The sequence below is a fragment of the Macaca thibetana genome, chromosome 4 (genome assembly GCF_024542745.1).
Source record: "Macaca thibetana thibetana isolate TM-01 chromosome 4, ASM2454274v1, whole genome shotgun sequence".
In the NCBI taxonomy this organism is placed as follows: domain Eukaryota; kingdom Metazoa; phylum Chordata; class Mammalia; order Primates; family Cercopithecidae; genus Macaca; species Macaca thibetana.
Window position 1 is genome coordinate 73642229 of NC_065581.1, and position 8761 is coordinate 73650989.

General features: G+C 42.0%; 1 protein-coding gene across 1 annotated transcript in view; it reads right to left on the reverse strand.

Moving 5' to 3' along the window:
• The window catches only part of LOC126952142 (cytochrome c oxidase subunit 7A2, mitochondrial), a 1153643-nt gene extending 1150795 nt beyond the window's left edge, over positions 1 to 2848 (reverse strand). Inside the window, exon 1 of the mRNA XM_050786540.1 lies at positions 2845 to 2848. The gene's annotated coding sequence lies outside the window, so the exon portion shown is untranslated. The remainder of the gene's footprint in view (positions 1 to 2844) is intronic.
• Between the last annotated feature and the right edge of the window lie 5913 nt (positions 2849 to 8761).

Sequence of the window (8761 nt, forward strand, 5' to 3'; positions counted from 1 at the left end):
TTAGAGTGTCAATTTGAGATCTTTCCAGCTTTCCGATGTGGGCATTTAGTGCTATCAGTTTCCCTCTTAACACTGCTTTAGCTGTATTTAGAGATTCTGGTATGTTGTCTCTTTGTTCTCATTGGTTTTGAAGAACTTCTTGATTTATGCGTTAATTTCATTATTTACCCAGGAGTCATTCAGGAGCAGGTTGTACAATTTCCATGAAATTGTGTGGTTTTAGGTGAGTTTCTTAATCTTGAGTTCTAATTTGATTGCACTGTGGTGTGAGAGACTGTTTGTCATAATCTCAGTTCTTTTTCATTTGTTGAGGAGTGTTTTACTTCCAATTATGTGGTTGATTTTAGAATAAGTGCCATGTGGCACTGAGAAGAAAGTATATTCTATTGATTTGGGGTAGAGAGTTCCAAAGACGTCTGCTAGGTCCACTTGATCCATAGCTGAGTTCAAGTCCTGAATATCCTTGTTAATTTTCTGTCTCATTGATCTGTCTAATACTGATAGTGGTATGTTAAAGTCTCCCGCTATCACTATGTGGGAGATGAAGTCTCTTTGTAGGTCTCTGAGAACTTGTTTCATGAATTCGCGTGCTCCAGTATTGGTTGCATATATACTCACAATAGTTAGCTCGTCTTGTTGAATTCTTCCCTTTACCATTATGTAATGCCCTTCTTTGTCCTTTTTGATCTCTGTTGGTTTAAAGTCTGAACCCCTGCTTTTTTTGCTTTCCATTTGCTTGGTAAGTTTTCCTCTACCTCGTTATTTTGAGCCTGTATGTGTCTTTGCATGTATGATGGGTCTCCTGACTACAACACACCAATGAGTCTTGACTCCTTATCCAATTTGCAGTCTATGTCTTTTAATTGGGACATTTAGCCCATTTATATTGAAGGTTAGTATTGTTATGTGTGAATTTGATCCTGTCGTCATGGTGCTATTTGGTTATTTTGCATACTAGTTGATGCAGTTTCTTCATAATATCATTGGTCTTTATATTTTGGTGTGTTTTTGCAGTGGCTGGTACCAGTTTATCCTTTCCATATTTAGTGTTTCTTTCAGGAGCTCTTGCAGGGCAGGCCTAGTGGTAATAAAATCTCTCAGCATTTGCTTGTCAGAACAGGATTTTATTTTTTTTTTTGTTTATGAAGCTTAGTTTGGCTGGGTATGAAAATCTGGGTTGAAAATTCTTTTCTTTAAGAATGTTAACATTGGCCCCCAATCTCTTCTGACTTGTAGAGTTTCTGCTGAGAGGTCTGCTGTTAGTCTGATGGGCTTCCCTTTGTATGTGACCTGGTCTTTCTCTCTGGCTGCTCTTAACAGTTTTTCCTTCATTTTGACTTTGGAGAATCTGATGACTATGTATTTTGGGGTTGATCATCTTGGAGTATCTTAGTGGTGTTGTCTGTGTTTCCTGAATTTGCATGTTGGCCTGTCTTGCTATGTTGGGGAAGTTCTCCTGGATAATATCCTGAAGTGTGTTTTCCAGCTTGTTTCCATTCTTCCCATCTCCTATTGGTACTCCAATCAATCATAGGTTAGATCTTTTCATGAAGTCCCATATTTCTTAAAGGCTTTGTTCATTCCTTTTCATTCTTTTTTCTTTACTCTTGTCTGCATTTCTTATTTCAGTAAGGTGGTCTTCAATATCCTTTCTTTTACTTGGTCGATTCAGTAATTGATACTTGTGTATGCTTCATGACGTTCTCATGCTGTTTTTCAGCTCCATCAGGTCGTTTATGTTCCTCTCTAAACTGGTTACTCTAGCAATTCCTCAAACCTTTTATTGAAGTCCTTAGCTTCTTTGCATTGGGTTGGAAGATTCTCCTTTAGCTCGTCGTAGTTTTTTATTACCCATCTTCTGCAGCCTACTTCTATCAATTCATCTATGTGATCCTTTGTGCAGTTCTGCGCCCTTGATGCAGGGATGTTGCAATCATTTGGAGGAGAGGAGGCACTCCAGCCTTTTGGGTTTTCATTATTTTTTCATTGATTCTTCCTCATCTTCATGAGTTTGTCTAGTTTTGGTCTTTGAGGCTGCTGACCCTTGATGGGGTTTCTGTGGGGGCCTTTTGTTGTTGTTGTTGATGCATTGTTGCCACTTTCCACTTGCTTGTTTTTGTTTCAATAGTCAGGTCCCTCTTCTGCAGGGCTGTTGCAGTTTGCTGGGGGTTCACTTCAGGCCCACTTCATCTGATTTGCTCCCGTGCCTGGAGATGTCATTCAAGAGACTGGAGAGCAGTAAAAATGGGTGCCGGCACTATTTCTGGGATTTCTGACCTTGATGGGCACCAATCTGGTTCCAGTAGGATCGTTCCTGTATAGGGTATCTGACAACCCTTGTTGGAGTGTCTCACCCAGTTGGGTGGCACAGGGAACAGGGCTTGTTTAATGAAGCACTTTGTCCCTTGACAGAGAGGCCGTGTTTCGCTGGGAGAAAACCCACTCATCTTGGCTGCCCGGATTCCTTAGAACTACCAGGAGGAGAGGCTAAGTCTTCTGGTCTGCAGAGACCGTGGCCACCCCTTCTCCTAGGGGCTTAGGCCAAGGGAAATCTGAATTCTGTCCCTGAACCTCTGGCTGGAGTTACTGGAGAACCTGCAAGGAAGCCCCATCCACTGAGGAAGAATGAATCAGGGTTAGACCTGAGGAGGCACTCTGGCAGCAGACTGCCATAGCCAGTGTGTTGGGCTGTATGGACAAATCTTGGGACCATGCCATCCACCCTCCGTGACTCCAGCAGGGGAAAAGTGCAAGCTGGAGCTATAGAAATGGGTACTGCCCTTTCCTGCCCAGGGAGCTTAAAGTGTTAGGCAGTTGCAAGTCCCAGTGCTGGCTGCTGCCCCTCCCCCAAGTAGCTCAAAGGACTTAGACAGCAGGCAGCGGTGGCGGGCTCTGGTTGCCCCTCCTCCCGCTGTTTGGTAGGCTTAGGCAGATTCCCACTGAGAGGCTGTAAGAATCTGTAGGCGGCCTGGCGCCGTGGCTCACGCCTGTAATCCCAGCACTTTGGGAGGCCAAGGCGGGCGGATCACAAGGTCAGGAGATCGAGACCATCCTGGCTAACTCGGTGAAACCCCATCTCTACTAAAAATACAAAAAATTAGCCGGACATGGTGGTGGGCGCCTTTAGTGCCAGCTACTGGGGAGGCTGAGGCAGGAGAATGGCGTGAACCTAGGAGGCGGAGCTTGCAGTGAGCTGAGATGGTGCCACTGCACTCCAGCCTGGGCGATGAGGGAGACTTCATCTCAAAAAAAAAAAAATAAAATAAAATTCTGTACCCTCCACGTTTGGGATACTAGGTCCTGGTGGTGTGGGTTTGCAAGTGGGATCTTCCAATCCATAGGTTGTAAAGTTCCATGTAAAAAGCACAGTTTCCCCCCTGGGTAGTGCGCTCACTCACTGCCTCCCTTGGCGGTGGATAGGGAGTTCCCCTTCCCCGTGTAGCTTTCAGGTGGGCTGCCACACCACACTGTTCTTCCTTCTCTCTGTGGGTCACACCAGTCTTCTAGTCAATTACGATGAGAGAACCTGGATACCTTGGTTGGTGGTGAAGGATTCACATGCTGATTATGGTTTTTTTTTTTTTTTTTTGGTCATGGGAGCCTCTGAACGCAGCTGCTTCTAGTCTGCCATCTTGGCCCCAGCCCACCTCTTTGCTGATTTTCTGCCTGGGATATCTGCCCAATGCTGAAAGTAGGCTATTGAAATCTCCAGCTATTGTATTGGGGCCTAACTCTCTATTTAGCTTTAATAATGCTTGCTTTATATAGCTGTGTGCTCCAATTTGGGTGCATATATATTAAAATTATGTCCTCTTGCTGAGTTGATCCCTTTATTATATAGTGGCATTCTTTGTCTTTTCTTATCTTGTTTCTGTCTTGATGTCTATTTTACCTGATAGAAGTTTAGCAATTCCTGCTTTTTTGATTTTTATTCACATGGAATATCTTTTTTTATCCCTTTATTTTCAGTCTTTATGTATCTTTATAGGTGAAGTGTGTTTTTTCTGGGCAGCAAATAAATGGTTCTTATTTTTTCATTTATTCAGCCAGTCTATGTCTTTTGGTTGGATAGTTTATTTACATTTAATGTTATTGATAAGTAAGGACTTACTCCTGCTATTTTATTGTTTCTGGTTTTCTTTCTTGTTTGGTTCTTTCTTGTCTTCTGCTAGTGATAGTGATTTTCTCTGGTGATATGATGTAGTTTCTTGCTTTTTATTTTTTGTGTGATCTTATTGTACTATGCCTTGAAAGATTGTTGTAGTTATTATTTTTGATTGGTTCATTGTTTAGTCTTTCTACTTAGGGTAAGAGTAGTTTACACACCACAGTTACAGTGTTATAGTATTCTGTGTTTTTCTATGTACTTACTTCGCATAAATGTCCTTTTCTTTCTGATTGAAATACTCCCTTTAATTGTCCTGCATTTTTTGCAAGACAGTTCTGGTATTGATGAAATCCCTCAGCTCTTGTTTGTCAGGGAAAGTATTTCTCCTTCATGTTTGTTGGATATTTTCACTGGATATACTATTCTACATTAAAGTTTTTTTTTCCTTCAGCACTTTAAAAATGTCATGCCACTTTCTCCTGACCTGTAAGGTTTCCACTGAAAAGTCTGCTGCCAAATATATCAGAGCTCCAGTGTCTGTTATTTGTTTCTTTTCTCTTGCTACTTTTAGGGTCCTTTCTTTATCCTTGACCTTTGGGAGTTTGATATTAAATGTCTTGAGGTAGTCTTTCTTGGTGTTCTATAACCTTCTTGTACTTGGATATTAATATCTTTCTCTAGGTTTGGGAAGTTCTCTTTTATTATCCCTTTGAATAAACTTTCGTTTTTTTTTTTTTTTTTTTTTTTTTTTTTTTGAGATGGTGTCTCGCTCTGTTGCCCAGGCTGGAGTGCAGTAGCCAGATCTCAGCTCACTGCAAGCTCTGCCTCCGGATTTACGCCATTCTCCTGTCTCAGCCTCCCGAGTAGCTGGGACTACAGGCGCCCGCCACCTCACCCGGCTAGTTTTTTTGTATTTTTTAGTAGAGACAGGGTTTCACCGTGTTAGCCAGGATGGTCTCCATCTCCTGACCTTGTGATCCACCCGTCTCAGCCTCCCAAAGTGCTGGGATTACAGGCTTGAGCCACTGCGCCTGACCCCTTTGAATAAACTTTCTACCTTCTCTTTCTCTACCTCTTGTTTAAGGCCAGTAACTCTTAGATTTGCCCTTTTGAGTCTATTTCCTAGATTCTGTAGGCATGCTTCCTTGTTTTTTGTTCCTTTTCTTTTGCCTCGTCTGTCTGTGTATGTTAAAATAGCCCATCTTCAAGTTCACTAATTATTTCTTCTGCTTGATGCATCCTGCTGTTAAAGGACTCTGATGCTTTCTTCATTATGCTAATTGCATTTTTCAGCTCCAAAATTTCTGTCTGATTCTTTCTAATTATTTTAGTATCTTTGTTAAATTTATGTGATAGAATTCTGAATTCTTTCTCTGTGTTATCTTGAATTTCTTTGAGTATCCTCAACACAGCTATTTTGAATTTTCTGTCTGAAAGGTACATATCTCTGTTTCTTCAGGATTGGTCCCTGAACTAAGTTTACTTAGTTCTTTTGGTGAAGTTATGTTTTCTTGGATGATGTTGATTCTTGTAGATATTTTTCAGTGTTTGGGCATTGAAGAGTTAGGTATTTACTGTAGTCTTATTGTCTGGGCTTATTTGTAGCCATCCTTCTTGGGATATTTTGAAGTACTTGGGTGTTGTGATCTAACCTGTATCTACTTTAGGGGACACCCCAAGCCCAGTAACACTGTGGTTTTTCCAGACCCGTAGAGGTACTGCCTTGATGGTCTTAGGCCAGATCTGAAAGAATTATTTGGATTACCGGGCAGAGACTCTTGTTCTCTTTCCTATTTTCTCTCAAACTGTCTCTCTCTCTGTCCTGAGCCACCTAAAGTTGGAGGTGGAGTGACACAAACACCCCTGTGGCCACCACTACTCTGACTGTGCTGGATCAAATCTGAAGCCAGCACAGCATTTGGGTCTCACCCAAGGCCTGGTATAACCATTCCCTGGCCACTGCCTACATTCACGCAAGTCCCTGGTGCTCTACAATCAGCAGGTGGCAAAGTCAGCCAGGCCTATGTCCTTCCCTTCAGAGTGGCAAGGTCCCTCAGACCCCAGGTGGGCCCAGAGATACTGTCTGGGCATTAGAGACTAGAGTAAAAAACCTTAGAAGTCTACTTGGTGTTCTGTTTTATTGTGGCTGAGGTGGCACTCAAACCAAACACAGTCATTCTCACTCTTTCCTCCTGTTTCCAAAGGCAGAGGCTCCTCTCCCCGTAGTCACCACTACCCCAGGCCATGAGGAGTACTGTCAGACTACTGGCCATTGCTTCCTTAAGGCCCAAGGACTCAGCCTGTGGTGAATACTGCCTGGCCTGGGACTCACATTTCAGGGCAGTAGTCTCCCCTCTGGCCCAGAGCATATCCAGAAATGCCATTTAAGAGTCAAGTCCTAGAATTGGTCACCATGCTGGTACCTGAGGTGTAAGACAAAGTCCCCTTTACTTTTTCCTCTGCTTTTCTCAAGCAGAAGGAGTTTTGCCCCATAGCCACCACAGCTGATAATGTGCTGAGTCTCACCTGAAATCAGCAAGTGTCAGAGACTCACCGAAAGTTCTGGACATAGTACCTGTGTATTGTTGCTGGTTATTCAGGGCCCAAAGTCTCTTCAGGTAGCAGGTGATGAATGCTGCCAGGACTGTATCCTTTTCTTTAAGGCCGCAGGTTTCCTTCTGGCTCACAGTGTGTCTAGAAATGTTATCTGAGATTTAGGCCCTGGAACAAAGGCCTTATAACTCTGACTGATGCCCTATCCTGCTATGGCTGGACTGGTATCCAAGATGCAAGACAAAGTCCTCCCCACTCTCCCTTCTCCTGTTTTCAAGTGGAAAGAAAAGGACCTCTTTTGGAGCCATGAGCTGTGTAGGCTGGGGTTAGGGGAGGGATGATGCCAGTACTCTTTTGGCTGCCCCAGCTGGTGTCTCAATATATCACATGCCCCCTGAGTCCACTGTATCTGGCCCTAGTTCTGCCCCAGGACTCACCTAAGAGTTGCAGTCCTTGTGGCCTAGACTGCCTTTCAAATTTATTTGGAGACACAGGGCACTGTAGACCACCGTGGTGATGTTTGCAGGTACTCAAATTAGGACCACTAGGATTGGTGATTCCCCTCTGGCTAGGACTGGTTTAAATGCTCTGTCTGTGGGCTGGCATCAGCTGAGTTTGGTTGCATTTTCCTTTCTGCTCCAACAGGACAGCACTAAGTTCAATGCCTCACAATTGCTGTGTTCTCCCTCCCCAGCTCCTAGAGATGCTCTCGGCACCATGTTGCCATTGCCAAGTGGGGATAGGGAGTGGAGGCAGTGTTTCAGGACTTTAAAAAATCTCTTTAGTGCTTCCTTCAGCGATATGAAGTTAAAACCAGGTACTATAAAACCAGGTAATGTAAGTGCTCTCCTGATTTTTGGTTCTTAGGAGGGTGTTTTTTTTCTGTGTAGATAGTTGTTTTCTTGGTGTCCTTGCAGTGAGCCTTCTATTCCACCATCTTGCTGTGCTTTCTCTCTAAATATGTTTATATTTACAAATTGTAGGCTAAGTATTTTAGAAATAAACAAAGCATTTAATATAAACTATGTTCTTTGTCCACAGGGTCAATATGTACTATGTCTATAGTATGCTGGTCATGCTAGTAGGGGAAAATTAAGAATATACCTAGAGAAACATAATCATTAAAACAAATGTGTTTGGATCATGATTATGAACTCAAGTGTGAGTGCTTACGTTTTGTTTTATTCAGGATGTTTATGTAGATTATGTAGAAAGTATGAAAGATTATTCATAGTCTATTTTTAAACCAGGAGCAACTATACTATTAAAGCCTAGAATTGTAATTTCAATAGGAATATCACCCTAATTAGGAACACTTCTTCGTGGTTTGAAACACTTCTTCCAGTATATGTTGTAATGAATGAGAAGAGCTGTGGTTTTCAATGATGCTCCTGATATTTGTTGGAACCGCCTTACATAATTGGAGGATTAGGCAGACAGGATTAATCAGGAACTTTCGGTTCTGCTTTGATCTAGGTAAGATAGATACAATCTGAGGGTCATTAATTGAAAGTTCTTTTTTGCAGATTTTTAAGATGTATTTCTCCATCTCTAAAGCAACAAGTTCTTAAACCAGATGAAAATGTCCTGTAAACCACAATGTTCTAAATATTTTCTAAATTTTTGTCTTTCTTTGGGTCAGTGAATAAAAGAGAATATTATCCTTCTGTATCTTCTTAGGTTGATTTGCTGAAAGCAGATGTAAATTATTAGGCTTGGGATATACTCCTAATAAAACAGAATATGATGTGTAGTAGATCTGAGGAAAAATAATTTATTGAACTTCTTCAGAGTTTCCAGTGCTTCTATTTTCATAACGTATATATGTTTGAGACTTCTGGCTTTTTACTCAGACATTTTCATCGTTAAAAATACTAACGGATTCCTGACTCTTCCAGGCAGGAATGTGCTCAGCTAAAGTATCATATTTCTCAGTCTTTCTTATAGCTTGGGGTGGCCAATTACATGCTAAGAGAAGTTGTTGGATGGTTTTAAGGATCCTTAAGGGAAAAACAGATAGCTGGCATATGTTGTTTTTTAATTCACCTTTCTGCTTCCTGCTGCGTGACAAGTGATCATGATAATTGAACTCCAGCAACT